Source organism: Anser anser (assembly GCF_964211835.1).
Source record: "Anser anser genome assembly, chromosome: 3".
Lineage (NCBI taxonomy): Eukaryota > Metazoa > Chordata > Aves > Anseriformes > Anatidae > Anser > Anser anser.
Window position 1 is genome coordinate 49,555,281 of NC_139722.1, and position 25,159 is coordinate 49,580,439.

The window sequence follows — 25,159 nt, forward strand, 5'->3', positions numbered from 1 at the left end:
CAGATTTAACATCTAGGGTTCGAATGTCTGTGGGAAGTGATGAAGCAAGAGTTCATCCCGAACTACCCCTAATTTAATGCTTTTTCTGTTTCTGTTTTAAAGTTGTCATTTTCACCAACCACATGCATGTGTGGTTGCATAAGTTATAGTTTGATATAGTACTATGGCTTCTTCTGATGTCCAGCAGATGTGCCTTGTCCAAGCCGCCTGTGCCCAAGGGGTCAAAACACCAGGGTGGAACTGCCTCTGCGTGTCGCAGAGCCCAGGTGTCATCTCAGTTGTGGTGACTACACTTCTGAAGAAAATTTACATTTTCTTAGAAAGTCTAAGAAGAGACTGAGCAAAGAAAGTCTAAAACACTTCAGGAGAAAGTCTGAAATTCCTTTCCTTTCTCTGATGATTGAAAATGGGCTTCAGGTTTGGCAGAGGAGCTGAGGAGCTTTTTAAGGGAGAAGTGAATTTTCCAGAGAGTGGCTTAGGAAGCGTAGGCAAAGGATGCCCTTCCTCTGCCTGGGAGTTTCCCCCAGCCTCGGGGAACGAGGCTGTGCTGCAGGTAAGAGCCAGGGGAATGGGTTTGCTGCAGTAAGTTAGCCATGGCAACCTCCCAGCTGCTGCCATGGCACTGCTGTCGAGCACTGATCTCTAACCCACCAGCCCTGCTAGATTTCCTTTTTCTTGTACCTACCCGTTGCCTCTGTTCCATGTATTTTTGCAGTCACTCCCATGCACGTGCCTCTGTTACTTTTTTCCCCAAAAAGAGGCCCCCAGTAGTACATAAAGGCCAGAAAACAGAACGAAGTGGGGACTGCAGCACCTTACCTGGGGAGCTGCTTGGTGCCCGCAGAGGACAGCGTGGTCCTGCCTCCCCCGAGGAGATTCCCCTGCAGACACGCAGCTTTCCCAAATGCCGCGGGGAACGGGAGAAAACCTGGTGGTGGCTCAGGAGGCAGCTGGAGGTCCTGGAGCCAGTTGTGGTGGAGAACCACTGCTACACGAAGATGTAGCCGGAGTGTTTGCTTCCCTGCTTGGCATGGTTTTCAGTGCTGTGAACTAGCAGGCACCTAACTCAGGGTTGACGGAGGCTTTTTGTGGTCAGACAGAAAGTGAGAGTGTGTGGGTCTGTTACGGACTGCAGCGGGGTAATTCAAAGGCATGTGGGTTAAGGCTTTGATCTACTTCTTTCCATTTTTTAATCCATCTGCAAAGTCTGCGTAAACAGAACTGTGAAAATCGAGCGTGTTTCGGTTCTGCTATGAGCAGCTTTCACCTCCTCCGTGCGTTTGTCTTGGGTAAGCCCCAGTCTCACGAAGGTTTGCGCTGTCTGGAGGACCAGTGCTCCCAGGAAGGAATACGAGGCAGTGCCACTTACACAAATCCTGCTTGTGATCACCTGTCCCCCATTTTTTTTCCTTTGTCACCTCGTTCCGTAGCACTGTATTTTACATAAGTCTTTAATTTAAATGTTAAACACTGCTCTGGTACTTACTCAGGAGTTTCTGTCCTTATTTCCTTTTAATTAATGGCTCCATTTGGAGCCAGCAGGACTTCTCACACACTCGGGTTAAGCCCGTGGGTGCTGACTGAGACGTGCCCGGCTGGCCAGGCTGAAGCCCTCCCTCCTGAGGAGACTGGGCCTTGGGAAGCCACCAGCTTCCAGCCTCCTGCAAAGGGATGCGCTCGGCTGTTCTGCAGACAGGCCACTGGTTATACTGGGAGTTACCGGGCCTGTCTGGGGAACTTGTGGTGACCTTCTTGTGGCCACGGGGACACGCTTACCAAACGGAGCCGCTGCCAGACAGTCACATTAGCAAAGGGCTAGCATTAATTTACTCTTTGGAAACGAAGAAATCAATATGTTGATCCAGTCGGAAATCCCTTTATTCGTAAAACAGTCTACCCCAAAACCCCGCACGTAATTAAGGCTAAAGCCAAATTTTGTTTGGGTGAAAGGCACAATCTGTCTGCTCCCTAAGCCACTCTGAATGAAGGTCTCCCCTAATGGCGCGGGGAGCAGCTGTCGCCCTGTTGCTCTAATAACCATCAGACAAAATGATTAAATTCCCATCAATCATTTAGCATTATCAGAATAGGTCATTTTAACAAAATGTTATCGTAGGATCAGCGCCTGGCACCTTAGAAAGGAGGATCCTCGGGATAGTCTGGGCAGTAACAGAGTCATCTGACGATACCCCGTCGGGTGATTTCCCTTGCAGGAGCTGCTCTGCCGGATCAGGCCAGCGGTGCCGCTACGTGTTCCTGAAGGTGGCTGATACCAGGCATTTTAGAGAGTAAAAACATTCTTGTAATCGACTTGGATTGCTTCAGCAAGTGTCCCCTTGTTCTTGCACTGTATAAAAAACCACTGATAATGCGTGGCAGGGAAGGCCCTCAAAAGGCTCTGGGTGGTGGTGGGGACTCGGCCCCAGTTTCAGAAGCCACTTGAGCCAGACCCTAAAGAGGAGTTATGTGCCAAGCACTGGGGGTGGCTGCCAAGTAGGACTTCTGAAGATGTGGAAGGATTTCATGGGAATGTTTAAACGTACACACTTTTCAAAACCCTGCTTGGTAGTGTATCCTTAAGCCACTGCTTACCTTTGAAACCTGCCCCCCTGTGCATGTTGAAATGTTCCCGTGTTTGCGGTGATTTACCTGCCCTAGCCCTGCCCTAACCACGTTTTTAAAGCCCAGCCATGCCCGCCTGTCATGGCGTGCTGTACTGCGGAGGAGAAGGGAGGGCTTAACAAACCCGTGGTTCCGTGCTGCCTCCTTCGAACAGCCTCCTGCGGCTGCCGTTCGGGGCTGGTGCCCGGTGTCAAACGCTGACAGCAGATGTGCCCAGCCTCTTGGTGGTGACGAGGCAGAGCGATTGTGGAACATCTCCTCCAGGAGCTGAAGGATCCTTTTGTGCTTCACCTGGAGATATGCTTAACGAGGAGACAGTCTACTGGGTTCCTGTGAAATACACTTGGCTATTGCGTTTATTTCGAGGAAGGGTCTTTTCCTTCATGCTTGGGAGCAGCTAAGCCTGTAAAGAAGGACTCAAACCATGGCAAGAGAGAAGCATTTTCGTGAGGGGTAACAGTTTAACTCATCCTTTGCTGTATGTCGAAGCTTCTGGATGCAAACAAATCAAAATTGCTTATCAGTGCAAACTGTCGTTGGGTTTGGAGGTTTACTCAGGTGGCTTTTTGTTGTTGTTTTGTGGGTTGTTTTTTCCTACGTGTAGCAATCTCACTCTTCTTTTTCTTCCTCTCCAGGCCCTCAAACTGACACGAGATGTAGAGAGAGAACCCTTTGCCAAATCTGCTGTCAGCAAGTGGACAGTGATACTGTTTACAGCTTACGACCTTTGTGAACCCTGCATTATTTTCCTAACGAAGCAGACTGTTAATAGGCCCCATACCTGAGTGAAGATCCTCTTTTTTTTTTTTTTCTCTCTTACTTTTTTTTGGAATTGAACTCATTCTGAAGTATGCAAAATCTTCCTTTTCTGGGATGGCCAAGCACCTGCTGTGGAGACAATGTTCAGCACCATCCTGTTGAGAACACACTGTGTAGCCTTTACAGTAGTTACTTGTCAATGAGTATGTGGTGTTTCAATATATTAATGGTTTATGGGATGTTTTAAGTTGGCTTTTCTTTTTGGAGGTTTTTCCTGTCTGCCCACCCTCCTCCCCCCCCAGCCTCCAGTTTGATTTCCTTAGATTTTTTGACCATTTTTGCTTTCTCTCCCTGGGGAATCTGAAACACTGCTTACGCTCGAGGAAACGATCATAACCCACCACCACGGCTCAGATGCCAGGGCTTTCCGAATATACAGCATCCATTACGCCAACCGACCAACCGAATTCCAGAGGGATGCGATTTCATGTGGTCTGTTTGCCCGTTGGGTTGGTTTGTTTCTTTTCTTTCTTATTCTTTCCTTAAACTTCATGGTACGCCCCCGTGTTCCGTAAGCATCGAGCCAGGGCTGATTGCGAAGCGAGGGAGAACCGGCGAGGGAAACCTCCCGGCTGGTGCTGGCGAGGACAGGACGGACTGACCGCGGGTGCTGCTGCCCTCGCCTCCTTGGCCACAGAACCCCGCTCACTGCCCACCAGAGCAGGTTCCCTGCCTGCTATACGTTAGTTAAAAGTTTTAGGCTGAGCTGCCCTTTGCTGCCAGACGTGTTGAGCGTAACCACCTGTAGGGATCAGTCTGCAGAAGCGAAAATTAAAGGAAACACGCCGCTTCACAGGAAAGGGGAGCGAACGGGCATCAGCAAGTCACTCGCAGCGGCGACGCCGGGCGTTCAGGCACAGGTCATTGCAGTGTGTGTTATTGCATCAGTGATCCTTTTTTTTTTTCCTTTTTTTTTTTGGACATGTCCTTGATGATTTTTTTCCTTCTCGTCGTGTCTAACCCATTGTGGAAGAAGAAGCAGGAGAGGGAATGGCAAGGTGACAATATCGTACAAATGGCTTTTCATACGAGCATAGATTGTAACAGGATAAATGACACTGAAAGACAAGGCAGTTTTATATATTTTGCTTCTTAAGATTTTCTTTTGTAAAATGAATAATAATTAATAATAATGAATAAAAGGTATGGTGCTGTATAGATCCTCTCTATAATCTGGAAAGTTTGATTACTTTTTATTAGTATCTGGGGGGGAGGGATACAAAAAAAGAGGGGAAAACACCAGTGGTACATAAGAACTTGGTATGAAGACGTTCTGAATAGGACAGTGTATACATAATTCTCCAAAGCGATATATGACGTTTTGTTTTTTTTTTCTTTGCATAAAGGCATTATGCATATAAATATATAAATATATTTTATTATGTACAGAAATGGATCATTATGCATGGATGTTAGGAAAACCAACTAGCATTTTAACCCAAAGTTTCAGTGCATGAGCTGCCACCGGTCCGTGTACCATGCAATGTGGAGTGACTCCCTCGCGCCACTGCCACCGCACACGCACACGCACAGTCATGCACACCCACGCCAGCGCTCGTGGGCCCTCCCTCGCTCCTCACTTCCCAGGTCCCTGAGGTGACGTTGGTGAAATAACAGCTCCCCGTGTGATGGAAGTTTTGTTCCGTATCGTAGCCCCCCTCACGCTCACGCTGTTCTCGTACAGGCGCCCCTCTTGGTTTCATCCCGCGGTTATGACTGTGTAAACTCTGTGCAGTTGTGGTTATCGTCGCCCTGTAGCATATCAACTCTTCCAAGCAGCCAAGGGTTTACCATTCTCATTTTTTTTTTTTAAAAAAGGGAAACTTCTCTTTTCCTTTCACACTAAGGTGGTCTATTTGTCAGCATGGGGGCGAGGTGATTAAATTCGCGGGAGGTAGCTGATGCTCACTGCCCATCTCCGCATTCGAGGAGGTGGGTAGGTACCAGCTGCCGGGGTGCTGGCATGGCACAGCGGTCACCAGGCCTGGGGTCACCTCGCTTATCAGAGTCCAGCTGCAGGCACCTCTTATCAGTCAGTCGAGAGCTTCTTGAGCTTCTGCTCTGAGCCTGCAGCGTTAGCCGTCAGCTTCCTGGTACACCCCAAAATGTGAGTGCACGCCGAAGGCCTGTCCTCCGGTGGTCCTTCCCAAGGCTGCCCCGTGGCTGCAGCCCTGGGTTGGGCTTCTCCCCATGCCCCGTGGATTCGGCCACAGGCAGAGCTCCCTCGGCAGCTCCCTGGGACTCAGCATGGCCCCTGCACAGGTGATGTCCCCGGTGAGACCCATGTGTCTGCCCAGAGGCCACCACCAGGTCGCTGGCAGCACCAGTAATGACATGGTGGCACAGCCGATGTGACAAAAGCCCATCATTCAATTCTGTTTCTTGGTACGGCTGCAGTTCTGGTCAAATGCAAGGGAAGGCCCCTTAGTCTGAAACAACCCGGGCCGATTTCCGCTCCGCCAAGGCCGCCGCACTGCGTTGAGTTCAGTGGAGCTAGCTCACACCGGCATAAATGAGAGAGAAAAATGTGGTCACTCTGTTCATAAATGGAGGAAAAACAATTGATTCAGAGACAGCCAGTCAATGGCAGAGAAATTTTCTTAAAAAATTAAAAGCATCAGCAGCTGGAAGGCTGAGTCTACCTCCCAGCAGTGTCAAGGGGAGCATTTCCATTGGCATGTCTAGGACACATCGCGCCCCTGCCTTGGAGACTATCCCAGCACCCGCTGAAGAGGGATGGCCTTGGACAACCTCTTCAGCTTGGTTTGGTTTCTGCTGCTCGTTTTTGTGGCCAAAATTTTCAAACTGAAGTGCCTCATGTCAGGCATCACGAAGTCTGGGGCTTGGACGTGGTGTCACTGGGCTGTCGCTCCTCAGACTGAGCAGAGGTGCCTGCTGCCCCAAGCGCCACCCCGTCTGCATGCTGAGGTGCCTAAAATTCGCCCTCGTCTCCAGAGGTGCCGAGCAAATAAATGCATCTTAATGAATTCAAAGCGTCACTTGTCTAGGTGTCAAAATACAGATTAAAATTGCTAATTTGGAGAAAATACCTTTTGAAAACTTTGGCCTTTGAGTTTTGGAACATTCCCCCGCATAGTTTTCCTTCTGAAACCACATAAAACAGATAACGGCCCAGAAGATTACACAGGAGCCATTTAAACACTCTGTCTAAACCGAAAGTCTAAGGTGGCATTTAATGCAGTTTCCTAGTCACAGTTTTGGGGGTTTATTTAATAATTTTGTAATTTTTTTCTTTCTCATGAGAACAATTGGATAGTTGGCCACAGCTTAACTCCAGAAATCTTTGTGCCACTGCTTCAAAAAGTTAACCTTTTAGGTCATGTATTTCTCTCGAATGATGTCATTGCTTGGCAATCAGTGTCCTGTAATTGTTTTTAGTACACGATATACATTAGGAATTGCCAACAGATGCGAAGGGGGACCAGATACATTTCGTTACTATGGGTTGGAAAAATGGATTGTACATTTGGCTTCACATGTTTAACTTTTTTTAAAAAAAGTTGCATGATTGGAAAAAAATATGTATACAGTATCTGTAAAACTGTTTTATCTGTTTTTGTTTCAAGCCATGTAAATTGGAAGAATATGAAATCCACAGCCTTAGCGCGCATGGCCGTCTTTACATACCGAAGAGCTGAACAGTTTATACTTTTCATTTGGGCTATCTTGTACTTTCATTTGAAAGCAGACACTCTCATGTTGCAGTCTTACTGAGGATTTTATAAAATAATAATAATTAAAAGTTAAAAAAAAAAAAAAAAAGATGCTGCCCTGGATGAATATACTACCTTACTACACAGAGATCGGAAGGAAGTTTGTTTTGGAGCAAATCCTGCCCCGTTCCAGACGAAGTAGAGACGCAGTGCTTACTCCACTTGGTGTTAGTAGATATTGCCTTGTGTATTCCATTTTAAATTGTAATCTAGTTTGTAAAAGAGATGGTGACGCATGTAAATAAAGCATAATGGATCTCTACATTGCACAATCGCCTTCGCTCTGTTTTGTTGTCCTGGGCATCTGGAACCTGGAGAAGGGGCTGGGAAGGGACACCGGCGGTGGCAGGGGCCACCAGGCACAGGGCTGCACAAGGTCCTGTGGCTCTTCAGAGGCATCTCCAGGAGGGTTGCCCATGACTTCATGTCCCTTTGGCTGTAAGCAGCATGCAACACGGAGTTAACAAAACCACCCGTCCCAGGTGCTGCACAAGGGGACCGTTTCCCCAGGGCGCTGGGTGGGCGAGCAGGCTCGGTGCCCCTCTGCGAAGGGCTGAAGGGCAGCAGAGCAGCGAGGGTGCCGGGTGAGGGTGGTGACACCAGACCCTGCTCACTCGACTGACGGAGAAAATCCTTCCAACGTTGCACCCCACTGCTGCAGCCCAGCTCGAGCTTCCCGGGAGAAAACCAGCCCGACTGTAACCCAGCCAGAAGAGCTGCATCCCCCTGGGCTTGGCTGGCTTTCAAACTGTGTTTGAAAAATGTCTGGAGTACTTGAAACCACCCATTTGGGATTTGGGATAAGAAAACCAGCAGCCTGACTCAGCAGAAAGTTGTGTCGACGGCTCTGGCCGAGGCACAGGAGAGCGTGCTGAGAAACATGAGACGCGTCGGCAGAAGTTGCTCTCCCGCCCTGACGGGAAGCCGCAGATGTATGTTTTCTGGAGTCGCTTTTCCAAAGCAATCTACGGTTCCAAGAAAAGAGGAGCCTTTTCGTGCAGCAGGGAGGGGTTACGATGGTGCTGGGGGTGCGACGGCTGCCTTGTCCGCGCAAGGCTCGCGGGGAGCTTGCTGTGAAGTGCTGCAGCACAAAAGCAGCCTGGATAAGGATAGCTTGAAGTATTATAAGATACGGTCAGAAAATAGCCGTTTACTGGGATGAATTGTGTATTATCTCCCAGAAAATAGATCTATTTTGCTGAGTTTTCCAGGGGCTCCTCCAGCTCTGATCCTCCTCCTCCTTGGCATTGCTCCCCGGGTATTTGGGACAATCAATGAGAGCCCTCAGCCCGGTGAGGTGCCAACGTGGAGGGGCCTCAGCTTCAACCCAAATTTAGGTCGGGGCAGCAGCAACTTTGAGCCGATCGAATCCCATAAAAGTTCTGCGCTAAGCCTACTTGGTTGTGTTGTGCAATGTCTTCACGGCGACCTGCGGTTCACCCGGCCTTGAAATATATCATCTTTATCTTTCAGAATACTTTCAAAATAAGCCCAAACATCTTAGAGTTCTCCAAGTCCCAGAAGACAAAAGGCCTTTCGAGCTGCTGCCGAGACTGGTGAGGCAACCCTGAGCTATTCTGGGAGCTCCCCACCGCATGTGCTGAGTCGCTAGTTAGACCAGACCAGGGAAAACAACGTTTTACAGCTATTGTTTGGCTACTGCTGCCAAGGAAGTTAGGGGTGCTTTCAAGAAGCTTGAGATAAGCAAATCTGGGAGTCTGCCTCTTTTCTTCTGATGCAGTCGTGGTGACTGATATCTCGCTTTTTAAAAGGAGGACTTCTAGGGCCAAGCGGAGCCAAGCCAGATGAAGCAGATATCTCCACCTGGCACACACAGTCATCCCGCCACTGGCGACTTCTGCGGTGCCTCATCACTTCTCTGTTTGCCCTACCCAGCCCACATAGCTTTTTTCCCACTCGCTCTGCCTGTGGCATTTTTTTCTTTTTTCTTCTTTCTTTTTTTTCTTTTTTTTAATTTTTTTTTTATGAAAATGCTATTATCATGTAAAAATGAAACAAAATTCCATTAGAAGAAAAAAAAAGAGTTAAGTGCGTTTCTCTTACTGTTATTTAAATCTTTAGAAAACTTTGCAATTGTCTGGTAAAATTCCGAAACTTTGTTCTGGATTTTTTTTTCTTTTTGCACTTGGATTTTCTTTTCATACTAATGACACCCGTAGTTTTGCATGTGCCACAACATTTACCTTATAGAACAAAGCGTCTCCTGTTTGTATTATTTGATGCTTTGATGACATACCAAGGAAAAGATTTAATCTGGAAAACAAGATAAAATGTCTCAATTCAGAAGTAGCAATTGGCCTAAATGACGTGCAGGTTTAACGATATCTATATCCTGTGAATGACACCTAATGAAATGGGGGGAAAAATAATAAAAATAGAAGTCATCTCATAGAAGTCTTTTCAGCTTCCAAAATGAAAATGAGCCAGATCAGGTGCTTCCCCCTTGAACTCTCCCTCTTTTCTAGGGGACACCTTAAAATTTTGGTTGTGCTCAAAGTGCAAGGAAATTCATTCCCAAATTCTGCCTTTCCCACGAAGGGCTGAGCATGCAGATGAGGGATGGGAGCTCTCAAACAAACCATTCCCTCCACTCAGCAGGATGGGGACACGGGGAGCCCACGGCTGCAGGACAAGCTCCTTTGAGGACTTGGCCTCCTTTGGTGCATAGGTCAGACGCAGGCCTGCATGGGAGGAGCAGGGCCCCCAGAGGCCCTTCGTTGCCATGTTTCCTTACAGCTTCGTGTAGTTCCTAACGGACAACGACCTAAAGAACAACTTTTTATGCTTCCACCCCCAGAGGGAAAAGTTATTTTAAAGCAGCACTTCCTATACGGGGGACCTTGGCCTCCATAAGACAAGGCTGTGTGGTCTTCGTGGGCTGGAGGCTCTAGCAAAACCTGAGGCCATCTACCACGGGCGTGCAACTTGGGCATCCCCTTGTCTGTGTCTGACCGTGCTGTCCTGTGGCATGAGTCACCCCAACACACCAGGCAGCACTACTGGTGGTGGGAGAGGGGGAAAGGGAGCCTGAACCCAGGGCTGCCACTGTAGGACCAGCTCTGGGGGCCCTGACCAGCCAGGCCACCTCAGAGGTCCTTCCTGGGGAGCAGCAGAGGCTGCTGCTCTTGGCACCCTCCCATCCAGGAGACCAAGGTCCAGCCTTTCCAAGACTCCACTACGAACAAGAGGTGTTATATCTATGCAGCCTCTCATGTTGCATTTGTTTTTTCAGTCAAAAAAAAAAAAAGAGCATATTTTACCAGCACTTTATTTTAAACCTCTATAGGCTCCTCTATTTTAAGGCTATCCAGGCTTGTACACCATAACTAGTTTATGGATGAATGTCCTGGAGAAAAGTCAGTACTTAGAAGCAATTCGTAAGACATAAAATGCTATTTTTTTAAAAAAAAGTAATCCTTTTATTCATTAAATGAAGCCCATTGTCATTTGCACTACTCTTGAGAGTCATACTTGCAATATCAAACTGGGTTATCAGCCTCAGTGTGCATCCATTAAGAAAAATTTATAGCAATGCTGTCTCATTTATATAGAAGTTTCTGCTATGCACTGTCACTCAGCCTGGTAGACTCCTATGGAAAAGCCACAATTTAAGTCAAAACTCTACTGTGCCTGAGTGGTTTTAAAATTACAGCATCCTTCAGAGCTAGGAGGTATCCCAGCCTCCTCCTGAGGAAGGCAGCTACCTTCACGTGTCTGCTTTGAAGCTTCTGCATCTGGGACGCCAGCTAAAACAAGGTAGGACGGGGGAAGGTCAGGTGTGGATATACGAGTGTCCTCGCTTTGTAACTGAGTTGTGGTTGCTCTGCAGTCAGGGTAAGGCAGGATTGCCTTGTCTTCACCAAAGGGTCAGTGCAAACTGGCTTACTGCAGCAGTTTTGGGGAAGTTGCCCTAGAGCAGCTAATACAGGCAGACACAAAGCCTCCCTCCCTTTTCTCCAGCTCATCTGCAGCTAGCATTTTAAGGTAATTTCACCCTGTTTCATTTCACTCTGTTTTTCACTAGAGGACACAAAGGTGATAATTCATCGACAGAAAGTGCCCTGAATTGCTGGGCCCTGGGGGACCTGGCTGAGATTTTGCTGCTGTGTTTCCAAACTCTGAAAGTGCCTGAATATCTTTGCTTTTCTGAAGTTTCTTCACCTTACCTTGCTAAAGCTTTGTTCCCTTTCTGAGAAAGGGCCTTAGGGGAGATGACACGATGTTGCTGTTAGCAAGAGTCTCTCGCAGTTTGGTTCTCCTTCACAAATGCATGAGTCCCACCTGGCCTGCATCATGGAACATGCTTAATAGTGGACTTTTTTGTACATGCAGAGAAAATTGCAAGAGATGTGAGGAAGACAGGCATCTCAAATAAAGCAATGCATGGAAAAGGCCCAATAAAATGCAATCCTTTAAGCCATATGTTGCCGTGGGGGCACCTGAAACACTCCTTTGTGCCCTTCAAGCATTCTTCGATCCACATGTGAAGTCACCCATGTTTCCCACTGCTGTCAGAAATGGTCTTCCTAACCTCTGATCTCCAGAAGTCTTTCTTTGAATAGATTTTTTTTCCTCTGACTTTTTTTTACATTCTCTGGTTTTCTAAGGCCAGATATTAAAATGTTTGTGGGCACAGTAATGTCAGTTATGGGTATGATTATTTTTAATGATGTTTTTATACAAGCAAGAATCCCAGCATAGACACAGTTGGCTGGCAGGAGCTGTTTGCCAGTACAACTCACTTCATTCCAGCTATGCTGGCAAGAAGCAGTCTTTTTTTGCTGCTACAAACTATGTCTGAGTCTAAAGACAGAGTTTGCTGGTCCAGATACGCCAGCCACCTTTTTTAAATATATGCTAAACTGTAAGTGTTACTTTGCACAGAATAGCAAATCTGCAGCCAATATAAACTGTTGGCTGTATTCAAAGGTCTGCTAAGGTCAGGAGATGTGGAGCTGAGCATGAGTGAAAATGGTTTGTGGCCCTCTTACCAGGTATGGCTGCTCAAACCGACAAGAGCACACTGCTTCAGAGCGAGCCTCTACAGCCAAAGGAATGGGAAAAATGAATGCCTCTCACCTTTTAAAAGTGTCTCTTTGTTCATGCTCTGCTGGGCCTTTCTGTGAGAAATGGATGTTGTAAAGTACCTTTGTGCAGCCTAGATGCAGCCCAGAATAACACCATGCCGCCGGCCCTCTGGCAGTGCTGGCATTGTGACCCTGCTCTGTAATCCCTTAAATAAAGTTGGCAACCTCTGGTTCTCTTTATTTGAGCCAGTCAAAAATCTGCTAACTTCTCTTGAAGGTTAAGAGACTTTGAATGTTTCATGCTGATCACTTCATCTGTAAGTGAACAAAAATCTTATCTGTTCCATTTCCACTGTAATTGACAGTCCTCCGTAGAGGCGTGTTCAGCATTTCAAGACAAACCTGAAGGTCAGATTTATCATACAGGCAGACTGGGTGAGCTCATGGTTGAGGAAAGACCAGCTAAAGGTGAGTTGTCTAACATATCTGTGCACACACGCACACTTCTTTTTGGTCTAGCCTTGTCTCGCACATCACTTATGTGCCAAGGATGGAGCTGTTCAAGGGTAGTAAAGGTGAAGGGACCAAACAAAGAAGATTCATTCCGAAATCAGTAAAGTAAAATTTTGTTCTTCTGACCCCTCTCATCTGAAACCCTCGTTACACCAAACTGCTCAAGTGCCCTGTCGGCCTTTAAGCACTTTACTCCCAAACTTTGTGCACCCAAGGCCGGGGCCATGCTGCACACACAAAGTGTACGGCCGCCCACACCCCACTGCAGGCGTCTGTGTTCAGCACAGCAGCTGCCACAGCCGATGGCGGCCTCGTTACAAACCCTGGGGATCCCTGAATCCTGCTCATGGCATGGTATTCGGTGACCAAAGCCTCTCTGGAAGCATAGCTCCTGGTGCCCGTACTGCGTGTGCTCAGCTTCCTCACACAGTGCTCATGCATGGACCTTGACATGAGGTCAAGCTGTGGCTGAAGTTGAAAGTGTGATCGGAGTAGGGAAGGTAGATAGCTTCCCCCAAATGAAATCAGGTATCTTCAGCAGCATCTCCTCCTCCCTATTCAGCAGGGCACTGAGGGATGTCAGCTCTTCTGTTTGGAAACTGCCATCAGCTGTAAATCCCTTTCCTATGGGGACTTCCCTGTCATATCCCACAGGGAGGGTTTTTGGCCATGTCTTGGCGGTGGAAAACAGTTCTCCACCGAGAGACTTCAACAGCTATCAGCTTTCACACGTGAATTTCCAAAGCAGGACACTGCATGTTATCTCCCCTCCCACCCATGCCGTCCTCCTCCCGTGGGCCTAATCTCCTGCCACACATGTCCCCATGAGGCCTCCTCCACCCAGCTGGATTCCCATGGCCATGGGGGGCCTGGAAACCCAAAAGCTGGCCACAGCCTCTGTCTGCTGGTGTGTCGCTGGCCTGGCCGCTTCAGGACACGTGCTGCACACCCTAAGCAGGGCCTACACGCAGAACAGGGGGTGCTGCCAGATGTCCCCACATAAACCCTGGGAGAAGGCTTCGTTCTACATTGTCGGAGAAGCATTCCCCTGGGTGGGTGTACACTCATCACACAAGCATGGTCTCACAGAGGAGTGATGAGTATCTCCCTCCTTGAATCACAGGCATTTCAGAGAACCTCTGGCCCTGTCCCACTTCTCTTCAGCAATTTTTAGTGGTGGCTTGGGCTGTCGGGACAGGATATACACTTGCAAAGACTGCAGGAGACACTATGCTGCAAGGCATTTCCAGAACCCTTGCCTCAGCAAGCTCAAAGTGAGCTCGAGGAATGGGGAGAGAAACATCAACAAGATGAAAAGTTGTAGACAAAAGTGTACAGCACTATGCTAAGGAAGGCGAAATCAGCTACATGTATACCAAGTGGGGCACTAACAGCCACACTGAAAAAAAGGTGTTGTGGGCACTAATGAGCTAGAAATTGCCCAAGCTACTGCTGCGGTGTTGTAGCAGCCCTGGGTACTGGAGCCACTCTGAAGAGAAATAACGAGTGGAGACAGAGAAGATGGGTACCTATGAGAAAAGGCCAGTCGTATGTTAGAACAGGTTGAGAGGGGACACAAGCTTCCCTTTATTTAGTAGATGACTGAAAAAAAACCTTCCTGCTCACTAAGGAGAGGACATATAACTGTGTTTCATTTGCAGCAAATGTAGCTTATGTTCTCCTAGCTAGGTGGGTAGTTAACACCTTTCCTAGAGGTGTGGACTCTTCTTCATTAAGAGTGTTTTTGGGAGACAAACATTTGCCTGGATTTTCCTTGGTCTTGCCTCAGAACTGGAGGTACGCTGGATCCTGAGGTCCCTTCTAACCTTACGCTCTATGACTTCCCTCAAAGAGTTAAAAGCTTTAGAAACAAACCAAGCCAAAAAAAAAAAAAAAGTGAAGAGGCTTCTGCCCTTTCCTACCTGAGGCAGAGGTCTCTATGTACAGTAGCAAATCGTTATCTCTTTCCCTGGGCTGAGCATAGCAGGCATTGAGCAATGTTGTCCCAGTGTGTTGACACATGAGCCAGGGTTTGCCCTGGACCCCAGAGAGGTATTGACGTGACCCAGCTGCCTGCTGAGCAGCCTGGGGGTGTTTGGTTTCCTCCTGCTTTCTAGTGTCTCCCTTTTCCCACAGAGAAGCTGCACGTTGTCCTGATTCATTCTCCATACACGTCTTGCCACAAACAGAAGTCATCTACTCCTGTTTCTGGTGAGACTCAAAGTGTGGAGAAGATCCCCTGCCCTGTAGGTTTCTTCTTCATGGTGAAGGGTCAGAAGCAGAAGTTCAGGTGAAAAGGCAGCTATTCCCACAGCAGGTGAGGGTTGTTTCAGAGACGGCCACCTTCTCTTGCTGAGGACATGTGTTAGCCCTCCTGGCAGGCAGGATGGGCTGGATCAGAAGACACTGTGAGTGGGAAAGCCCCACCGACCAAAAGGACAGGGCTGGGATGGGGAAGGCATGGTGGAGCAGGAGAGGCGACTTTGGGTGAGCAATTGCTTATCAGAAAACCCAGGGCTGGAGAAAGAAGCAGCACAGCCAGCCAGTAACTTGGACTGGACTTGGGCTCCCAGACAGAAAAAACAAACCACCACATTTTCGATGTTTACATTAGATGTTTATTTTACAGTCTGTTTCACAATCCATTTCTCTTCTTGCTTTGCAGTGATTTGATTTATGGTGCCACAGATCCTATCTGGCTGCCCTGCCCAGAGCACGCACTTGGAAAAAAGTCTTGGAAAAGGGGTCTTACTGTTGTTGCTGTTTTGTCTACAACTTCTCTTACGTACTCCTTAAGCTAGAGTAGTTCCTTCCAAACCACAATAAGTAGGTCTTTTTCTCCTTCGCCCTTGCATTGGTATTTTGAGGGGTTGTGGCTCAGGTCCTGGGAGAAAACCCAGAGCAAACAACAAAAGCAAACAGGCAATGGGCACAAACTGGGACACAGGAAATTCCCTCTGAGCACCAGGAGGCACTTCTTCACTGTGTGGGTGACGGAGCACAGGCACAGGTTGCCCAGAGAGGCTGTGGGGTCTCCTTCTTGGAGATCCTCAAAAGCCCTCAGGACATGGTCCCGAGCGAGCAGCTCTGGGTGTCCCTGCTTGAGCAGGGATTGGAGCAGATGGCCTCCAGAGGTCCCTGCCCGCCTCAGCCCTCCGGTGATGCTGTGATCCCCTCAAGCCTGGTCTCGGAGGAATCTGGGAAGCCGTATAGCTTCATCAGTGTATACACAGCCTTCCCTCCACAGCTGAAGCTGCAAAAAAAAAGATGTGCCACGTTTTACTGAGAAAATATTGATCTGGTGGAAAATCCCTGAGCAAAATTTCGTTGCACACTTTAAAGGAGGAGAAGGATTCACTTCTTCCTCATACAGGGCCAGGTGAATAACTGGACCCAACCTAAAAGAAGAAGGAAGTGCCTTTAAAAAAATAGAGGTGTGGTGATGACACTGTCGTGCTTTCCACGCCTTGTGCAATCTGTGACGTGCACGGCTTCTGAAGAGCCTGTTCCCCAGTCACGCTTAGATCACTCCCTGAAAACAACAATAAAAGACCAATAAGTTGGCTGGCTGCAGGGTTTTGTTCCTTTTCCCCAGTAAAACTGCATTCACCGCAAACAAATGTGGGTTTTTGTGGGTTTGTGTGACTGAAATGGTGGTTTGTATAAATCCGAGCCAGAAGTTTTGAAAGGGGAGAACGTCAGCCCTCCGAGTTCTGTTTATCACCACTAATTGTCCTAACGAGATGTTTGTGAACGGACAGCAGGAAACAGATCAGTTTCATGCAGAGGGCACCGAGGGCCTGTGGCTAGCTAAATTTGTACCTAAATAAGTGTCTCCACACAGACTTGTTCTGCAACTTACACCGTTCAACCTGCAGTTGTGTGAAGAACTGTGGGTGGGGGGCTTCATGTTCAGAGATTGCTTTCGTATTCATCTTGTCTACAACAAGGGAACCAGTTCTCAAATAAATGCTTTTCAGCTGTCGGACACTGGTCCAAATTTAGCCTGCTCCTGCACTGGTAAAATTTCTTACAGGCAATATGAAAATATCTGATTTTTCCTCCTTTCTTACAAGAAATGTAGGTACATTTATTTAACTGAGGAATTATTCTTTCTTATCTGTAGTAATTCTGCAGGCATTGGGGAATGATGTTGGAAATAGAGAAGTGAAATGGTCGGGCAAGCATTAACTTCTCTGCTTTTGTGCATGTGGGGATTAAACACTTAGAAGGAAGATCTGCTAAGTTTCACAACGTCATGTGTCAATAATGCCTCTGAACAGTACATTAAAGGATAATAATACATATATAGATACTGTAAGTATAAAAATTGCCTCTAGATGAGGAAAATTATATACGATAAACTCCAACAAAGCCTTAAACATTTGCATCGATGCTGTGAGCTGGGGTTGGGTTTAGGGGTTTCTTTTCCTCTAACTGAATCTGTGCATTTTAGGGAAAGCAGCCAGGACAGCATTGCTTGAGAGTGGCTTGGAGATGCTTCTAAAAAGTCTGTAAGAAAATCAAAGAGAGCAATGGAAATCTGCACAGTGGCAACACTAGTGAGGGTGAGGGTTGTTCCTGCAGGACTATCAGGAGTTACATTTCACAAGAGAGAAACCTTCTCCCTGAATAATTTTTCATAGCTAGCAAGCATGCCTTGCACAGTTTCTGTATTGCAACAGAAGCATGGAGATTTTGTCTCCCTGCCTGACCTCTCTGACTTGCAGTGGAGTGCCACCAAGCCTCAGGGAAAAATCCCAGCCCCTGAGGACTCCTGCTGACACCTCCCTGCCTGCCTTGTGTCCCCAGCAGGCCACCAGAAAGAGCAGTGATGGATGGGGCTGCTGAGGGTGGCCAGGGGACCTGGAGGAATGGCAATGGGACTTGCCCAGGCTGGAGGCCCCCAAGAATGGATGAGGGGTGGGAGCACCCAGGGATTGCTCCTGAGCTCAGCTGGGCACCCCAACATTGCAGAGATGCTGACACCCCAACATTGCAGAGATACCGTGGGTACCCTGACATTGCAGAGATGCTGACACCCCAACATTGCAGAGATACCGTGGGGAACCCGACATTGCAGAGATGCTGTGGGTACCCCCACACTGCAAAGATGCTGACACCCCAACATTGCAGAAGATGCCGTGGGTACCCCGACATTGCAGAGATGCCATAGGTGCCATGGTTTTGCAGAGGTGCCACAGGTACCCTGGTACTGCAGTGGTGTTGGGGAGCACTTAGGTAGGCTCAATCCAGCCTCTCGCTGCCTGCTCTTCCTCCTCCATGTCCTACGTGCTTGGCTGTTTGCCTTCTCTCCCTGCAGCCAAGTTTTGCTCTTCCCTCCCCGTCACGTCCCTGACTGTGGCTTTGGCAAAGGCAGCACCTAAGCAAACCCCACCAGGGCTTTGCCAAGCAGAACAGAAGCAGAGCAGCCTACCTTTTTACATGAGTGCCCCCAAAACTGCCCGTAACCTCTCACACTCGGTGTAAACTCTGCCCGACAGGCATTTGCACAACACAGACTTTCTCCGGGCAAGCCTGCCTTCATGTAGAGCAGAAGTGGAGAGGTCGGCACACTCTCCTCCTCTCCTGCCCCACCATCTGCCCAGCTCCTAAAACCCCAAATCCCTAAGGGAAGGATTTCACCGGTGTTTTGCAATATCCTTCCTCCATCTGTTTTTGCTGACTCTGTTTCTCAGCCTGTTGGCCACAGTCAAGGGTAGTAGCTGGTCAAGGACAGCCTGGTCCCATGCTTCTCTGCTCCTCAGAGCAGTGGGGACAAAGGGAGATAAAGATCTGAAAACACTCATTTACATTATTTTGTAATTTCTTGGGAATCTTAGAGCAAGTACAGCAACCCATAACCAGAGGAAACAGTAAAGGGATTGTCAATATATGCAATGAGGATTGGAAAATAGCAAGCATTACTGTATTCAAAACTAATGGAAATGTATCTGCTTGAATCCAGGTCTCCTTTGTCTGGAAGTCAAATGTGGTGCCCAGCAAGGATGTCCAGCTCCCAGTCACCCAGCATTTTAACTCCCGAAGTTTTCTTCTTGCAGCAGGCTCCATAGGAGTGCGTATCTGCAGTTTTTTTTCTACAAAAGTCCTGGCAGATGCCAAGGAATGGTTTGCCAGCACTTTTTTCCACCATATCTCCGGACTATAAGATTAAGGCAAATCTAAGCTATCTCTTCAGAGCAGTTTGTACTCAGCAGCATGGTACGTGTAATATTTATCCAGGCAAATCTTCTCCTAAACATGCGTTCCTGAAACAGGGCACGGGCTCAGGGCTCGCCACATGCAGGGTGCCCGGTGTGGCAGTACCGGGGATGCCAGCAGCCATGCCCCAGGGCAGTGCATCTTCGTGCAAGATAGGCGGCATAGGGGTCTGCTGTGGGGTATCAGAGAGCCGCGGACCTGAGGATGCAGAGCAGATGTAACGGAGCAAGCTGCTGGCATGAAAAAAGCCCCTGCTCTTTGTTCTGCATCCAGAAATGGCCTGTGATATCAGGAAGAGATGGATCAGAGGTGTGCGGAGCGCTTCTTTGTCTTGCTGATTGCGGGGGACTGCATTAATAGGGCTGCTGAATGCTGATAGGGGCTGCTATAGCAAGAAGAGCCAACCCATGGGGACAGGTATGTATTTTTGTGTCACTTTTTAAGCCATTGAATAGCACTAGGTGGGAGTGGGTTGAACCGGAGCAAAAGTTGGTTTAAAAGATGTCCTTTATGTTACAGAAACCTACTTGAACTCACTCGCCTTTAGTTTATATGAAAAACTTGAGTTAAATTAGTTCTGATAAAGTGCTAACTGCAAGAATTACATTCACAGGCAGGAAAAGTGAAAATTTCTATCATAATTCTCGCCATGCAGTCTTTTGGGTTTTTGATGTGTTTTTGTACAACCCCCATAGGATTGTACTCGAGGCCTTTCCCAAATAATAGCATCAATTGTAGGAAACTGTGTGATGCTTCTGCGTCCCTGCCAATCCTGGGACAGGAATGCCGAATGTGCTTTCATTTCAGATGATTTGATTAACCTCTTTTTTAAGTCCAGGACAGGCTATTGAAACAAGTCGGACACTTTTTCTGTGTTTCAAAGGCTCAAGGTGTTTTCCACCCAGTCCCTCCCCATTCTCTCAGCGCACAGAAAGCCTGCAGCTACGGGCAGCTTTCAAGGCTCATGGCTCTCGTGAACAGCCAGGGCTTGTTGGGGTACAGGGTGGAGGAGCTGAAGTGCACTATGGAAGGGACAAAACCCATTTCAGCTAGTGCCACTTAAACCTGGGGAGACTCCGATCTTGAAGCTGACTTGTGGGAAAATTGGAGCTGGGATCCTGGGGTTGGGATGTACATACTTAAAAGCCAGGATCTGGCCATTCAGCCGGCATAACCCATCATTCAGGCTGTAGCTGGCTGCTCTTCTGCCATGGGGAACAAGTACACAGTGCCACATCCTCCACTTGCATCCCAGACCCTTCCTGGTCAGGTGCATGCTGAAGGTTTGCTTAGGGCTTCAGCATGATAAGGTGATATTCTGCCCCCATTCATTCTCCTGCCGTATAATAAATGAGTGCACCAGGGAGGCATCTCTTCTCTACCCAAGCAAAAGTAGCATTTTCATGAAAACACACGGGAACAGGGCGATCACAGCGGTTCTCACTTCCTGTCACGCTTGATTGAAACCAGCCAACAGTTTCAAGAGCTTCTGTACAGGCTGCGTCTGACCTTATTCAGCTTGTTTCCATAGAAAACCTAGCTTAAACAAATCCTGAGCTGACCTGAACACCTTTGCAGAAGATGAAATTTCTTCAATTGTCTTCTGTTCCGTGGAGCTCCTCAGAAAGGTTTTGGGTCTTTCTATGGCCTTTTGTTTCTGTCCCTCCCAAAAGTACTTATCTGAAGTGTTTGAATATGCTTGCAAGCTGCTGTTTTTCATCAGAAGACTATGGTAACATTAGCACATGGCAACATTGAGATGAATAGCATGCAAAAGATATCTCTAGAGGAAAGGGAAAAGGCACCATGTATGAGCTTTGGTCTTTTTGGTGAGTGTCAGAGCTTTCCATTAGAGTATGGCAACTTGTTCCTAAAATTTTACCATGATCAGGCAGCTCCCATTTGTACCCAGCTGTGTTGGGACTCACCACCCTGCCCTGCTGTGTTTGGACCTATGCTCAAATCTAGGTGTCCCTTTGCGTGCTTCACTGTGACAGATTTGTCTCTGGAAGGGTCTGTCTCCAACACTACAGGAAGCTCTGCCCTGTCAGCCTGTAGTTTCAGTAGAAAGCTATTTTTTACAATGCTGTAGTACATTTGTGGAGGGATAAGCATTTTCCCTCTTGCAGAGGTGGTTCTGTGGCACGGAGTCTAGCAGCTTTTTGTCTTGGCTCACGGGGTTGTTAATGTTGTTAATGGTCATAAAATTATCCCATCCTCTACAAACATCAGTTGTTTTTGGACTAGAGGGCTAGCACAACCCTTAACACTTCAGCATTTCACAGGCTGGCAGTGAGAGCTGGCTATGAACTGATCTGCGCAGCAAGTTGCAGCTGTGGCATTGCTTCACTTAAACTTTTCCACGTGTTGAATTCAGGATCAGAGTTTCTTTGTGACTCCCCCGTATGTAAATGTGAGACCTCATTTTTTCCTCTGCGCTAGTTGTGATGGAGTTTGAAAAATTAGTTCCTCTGAAAGCCGGTCTATTTTGGGTTTGCTAGAATGAACTTTTCTTTCCAGACAAATGGAGTACTGGGCTAAGGTTAAACTTCATGATTCAATCCTTCAGCCTGCAACCACTTTTCTCCCTTGGCACGGGGCTGAGGTGACACAGGGTAGAGTCTATTTCCTTCAAAGAAAAAGCAAAAAGTTCTTCCAAGAAGACCTAAATACCTGCAGGCTGAAAACTTCCTTGGGAATATAATTTATGGTGCTTGTTTGGACAGGAGGGGAATATCAGGTATATATTTTTATCTGCTCAATGTGCATGTCTCTTTCTATGATCATTCACTAACAATTATATCTTAATATTACAACCAAAGACATGTATTTAATTCTCATGGTGCCTACAGGACACTACAGGCTCCTCTGAAGCCCTCTGAAACTGTGAAGTGTTTCACAACGTATCAAGAGTTAATTTGCAATGGGAATCAATATGCTAATTATTGTGTCAACACTTACTGTTTCGTTGTGTTTCTTGGCCTCTTGTCCCGAGGTATACAGGCACGTACTGTCTTGGCTCACCCATGACGTGTAAGATGTGCCTTGGCGATGCGATGGTCACACAACTCGTCGGAAGAGATGCAACCCGAAGATGAAGACCGGTAGGGTTTGTACTGTCTTATCCAGTCCAGCTTCATTCTGTCAGGGAACATCAATTAAATCAGATGAAGAAATTAGGCAGCTTTTGTCTAGCTGGGAAGTTAAATAAAAGCGATTGTTAAACAGATGAGTCAAAATAACTACCATACCGATGAGTATGGTTTGCATAACGTTAAGTGTTGTTGGAGTACAAGTGTCAAATATGGGCCCAAAAATGTTCTCCTTCTTCATTTTATTTATTTCTAACATGGTTGTGCCCTGAGTCATGGACCAAAAATAGCCAGGCCAGGCACTGTTCTACCTCAGAACAAAAAGATGAACTTTGCCTCTTGGCTTCTTCTGCAGACTCACACCTCCTTGGGACACCAGGGTGATGCACACGGAGGAGCATGAGGAACAGACGGGTGGTATGGCTCGCAACGTCGTGGCTCACAGCACGAAACAATACAAACACAGGACGCACACCATGTGTGACTGCAGAATAGTTGGCTCTAAAATTCCTGCCATATAATACTCCGTGACAGGGCGAGGCTGAGAGCCATCCAGGAGTTCAGCCAAAATGGTCCTGGGAGCTCGGAGAAAGCAACCAGAAGACCCTGGCTGTCTCTGACAGACCTGTTAGATCTTAGTTGCTCTGTGGTAGCCAATGACTAAGCTGCATAGGAAGAATTATAATGCAAACTTGGGTTATGCTTCCAGAGTTTTTAAAGTGCTTGCTGTAGGGGCTATGTGTACGTGCAAGGCATGGGGAGGAGCACTGATGTTGTGGAAGGGTGCTGTGGATTGGGATAAGTGGTTGCATACATCTTTACTCATCCTTGGTATCCCGGGGTGCCTGAAAACACAGTACAAACAAAAGGTACAGACAAGCATCTGAGAGCTCCTCACTTTCTAGGTACTCCCAGGACAAAGGAGAGTGGCTGGACATCCTACAGGTGCCCAAATATTCACTGCAAACTTTCTGGCAGATAACATTGCATCCTCTTGTTCCCTCCTCACCTGGGAAAAAGTCTGTGGGATCACTGCTTTTCTAGCTCTCTGTTAACCCAGTAGCACACAACTCATTCTGACACCCCACTGGGCTCAAAGTTGCTTAGCAAATCCCATTACTCATCCCCACAGCAACAAATGGCTCTTAAAACCATCCTGTGTATGTCTTCCCTGAGACCTGTGCATCTGCTGCAGATTCCAGACACAGGGGACCATGGGCTGGCTGCGGGTTGGGCTGTGCTTGGTCAGTGATGCACCTTCTGCATGAGGAAAACAGTTTTGTTTTTTGTCTCTTTACCACAAGGATGAAAAACAAAAGTTAGGAAAGGTTTATGGTCTATTTATATTTACAAATAATTTTCAGATAATTTTTTTTTTAAGTCTCCATGATGAGGAGCTAGAAAAAAAAGAATTCATACATGGTGCTACTCCACACCCAAGGCAACCATCAAAGCATTTTCTTCTTCACAGGAAGCTCTACTTTGCCAACGCTGCCAAGGCTGGAGGCTATCGAGCCTCTAGAGGCTGATGGCAAGCCTTTTCCTTTGAACAAGCACAACTTTGGGTGGGTTTTTGCCAACGTGAGAGTTGATACATGTGCAGAAGGAAGCTAACCAGCAGGTGAACTGCTGGCTCATCTTTTCTTTTTTTTTTTTGCTTTTCTTTTACTATCACATTTCTGGGCTGCATTTGTCAAGGTTATGTTCTAACACCTTCTCTAATATTTTGACTTCACATGTCAGCTTTTTGTTTTCAAGTTGCTAACTATTATCAGATTACTGATTTTACTGAGTTTCTCTTCAGCTGCAAGCTTCTTAGCTGAGAAAGAGTATTTGACCGAACCCCGGGTATTCTTGACAAGACCCACTAAAAAATGGGATGCTTTCCCTCATTTGCCTTCAGTAATTAACCTTGAGGCAGCTCTGGCAGCGGGATGCCTCCAGCAGCCGCTCTCCCAGGTGAGCACAAAGGGTCACAAAGCAGAAACGCCTTCAGGCCCCACGGGTGTCAATAGGTCTGCTCAGCTCTGCCAAGTGTAGTCATGCATTTTAAGTTTCTTCCTGAATCAGGGTCTTAATTCTTGTGCCATTTCACCAGAACAAAGAGGTCAGGTTATTTATAGGTTGGCCATCTTTGTGTGCTATCGATGCCTTTGAGGCTCCATTTCCTAGTACTCCTTTTTCCCTCTGGGTCTCAGGTCCCAGCTATTCCCTCCTAATGCAATAACAGGCATTGCCCTACTGCCGGCCATGCCAGCACCCTCCATTAGTGCCTCCCTGACCTAGCCAACAGCTCAGGCTGGCAGCCAGGGAAGGCCCATGTAATTTATAGCTCGTCAGAGAAGCCGACCAGCCCACGGTCTTCCTGTTTTGTAAAGAGACCTATCACCCAGACACCGCTGCCATGGGTGCACTGGAAAGGCAGGAAGATAAAGTAGTGCACAGACAAGCCCTGGCCCCGTCTCTTTGTTTTCGTTGCTGTTGTTTCAGCCAGGCATGCACTCAAGCAATATCAGCGTGACTTGATACAACCAGGAGGCAATGCTGACATGTTTTGAGCTACGCAGAAGACCTGTGGTATTTCACAATGCGGTTGCTGTTTCGCATCCAGCCACCGAATGTGGAACACGAGACATGGATTTGGCTCTGCTAAGGTTCCTCTGCTCAGGCCAGGGTTAAGCACGACAACAACCTCTTACACATTTTGTTTGACTGCTGTCCTATAGCAGCCTATGGGCCGTGTTGTGCATGGGCTGACCCCACAGCTTCTTCAGCCCTCAGCCATTTTCAGGGTGCATCCATGGCTGCTTTGGGCTGGAATTGCTGTATGGTCCTCTGACACGTGGCTTGATCTCAAAATTGCAGAAGAGGGGCTGATTCAGGAGAAGAAAACAAAACAAACAAACAAACAAACAAAAAAGCCATTAGCCCTAACTGATGGGAAGCCACAGGACCTGCTTGGAAGGGATGTTTGTCCCCAGCCTGTCCTTCTACCCAACCCCTGGGCCCTTGCCTATTCACTGGTCTGTCTGACAGCAACAACCTGAGCGTGTTTTCACCTAAAACCGTTGGAGGCTGCGCACTCATTCCTACAGTCAAACTTTCTCTC

General features: G+C 47.5%; 1 protein-coding gene and 1 long non-coding RNA gene across 5 annotated transcripts in view; one reads left to right on the forward strand and one right to left on the reverse strand.

Moving 5' to 3' along the window:
• FOXO3 (forkhead box O3) overlaps window positions 1-7,447 on the forward strand; it is a 91,362-nt gene extending 83,915 nt beyond the window's left edge. For both annotated transcript variants that reach the window (XM_083831875.1, XM_083831876.1), the window contains exon 3: window positions 3,258-7,447. The gene's annotated coding sequence lies outside the window, so the exon portion shown is untranslated. The remainder of the gene's footprint in view (window positions 1-3,257) is intronic.
• A 7,522-nt stretch (window positions 7,448-14,969) lies between these two features.
• The window catches only part of LOC310897835, a 36,768-nt gene continuing 26,578 nt past the window's right edge, over window positions 14,970-25,159 (reverse strand). The window contains exons 2-3 of one of the 3 annotated variants that reach the window (XR_014582618.1): window positions 21,920-22,099; window positions 14,970-15,989 (exon numbers count right to left, since the gene is read on the reverse strand). This is a non-coding gene — a long non-coding RNA (uncharacterized lncRNA). The other 2 variants (XR_014582619.1, XR_014582620.1) reach the window with 2 other exon arrangements.